The sequence below is a fragment of the Dipodomys spectabilis genome, unplaced genomic scaffold, assembly GCF_019054845.1.
Source record: "Dipodomys spectabilis isolate Male_0828 unplaced genomic scaffold, ASM1905484v1 ptg000301l, whole genome shotgun sequence".
In the NCBI taxonomy this organism is placed as follows: Eukaryota; Metazoa; Chordata; class Mammalia; order Rodentia; family Heteromyidae; genus Dipodomys; species Dipodomys spectabilis.
In genome coordinates, this window is record NW_024870978.1 from 7847162 (window position 1) to 7848129 (window position 968).

The following is a 968-nucleotide window of genomic DNA, read 5'->3' on the forward strand; positions in this document are numbered from 1 at the left end:
GTTAACAAAGTCTTAACTCTTTATTCTGCTCCTTTACACAAAGACTTGGCAACTTCTCATTAGTAATGTTCCTATAAACTCTGAAATATACATACATAGTAGCATATGTCTGTTACCACAAATCTTAAATACTTTAACGAAAAGTTTTATTACCTGCCAAACAGTCCTTGTTTTAGCATATATAAGCAAATTCCCAAAATATATTTAAACCATTAAAACTTTTAACTAAACTTAACACTTGCTGCAGTGTTCATTATGACAGGTGCCTTGTATAGAATAATTGAATTCCTCCTCCTACACATCTCTTGAACAACAAATATCTGGAATTATTTTGTTTTTGACCTGTCCATCTTGATTTTATTCTTAAATGTGTGCTTATGTAAGAAGTATATGGTTCTAAAATTTCATGAAAATTCTTTTAAACTTACTTTTTGTTGAATTGTCTAGTTTAAGAAAATCAATTACACTTTATTTATAAAACATGTTCTATGTTCCATTCAGCATCACCTACTCTAACATTGGAACGATACAGAGAAGATTTGAATGGCCCCTGTGCAATGATGGCAGGCAAATTCCTGTACCATTCCATACTTTTACAACAACAGATGCTGGAGGGGATGTGGCCACAAGTTAACTGTACTACACTCTTGGTGGGAGTGTCAACTTGTTGAACCACTTTGGAAAGTAGTATGGAGGTTCCTCAAAAGACTTCACATAGAACTCCCCTAAGACACAGCAATCCCACTTTTGGGCATTTACCCAAAAGATCACAAACAAGACGGTACCAAAACTACCATCACAATTATATTTATTGCAGCATTGTTTAAGATAGCTAAGATATAGGACCAACCCCGATGCCCCTCATCAGATAAATAGATCAAGAAAATGTGCTATTTATACCAATGAAATTCTATGCCTCCATGAGAAAGTATGGCATCACCCAATTTGTTAGAAAATGGAAAGACTTT

General features: G+C 34.2%; 1 non-coding gene across 1 annotated transcript; it reads left to right on the forward strand.

The window, feature by feature from the left end:
• The first annotated feature begins 488 nt into the window (after nucleotides 1-488).
• LOC122127516 lies at nucleotides 489-595 on the forward strand. Its single transcript, XR_006151188.1, has one exon. It is a non-coding gene; the product is annotated as a U6 spliceosomal RNA (small nuclear RNA).
• Nucleotides 596-968: the final 373 nt, after the last annotated feature.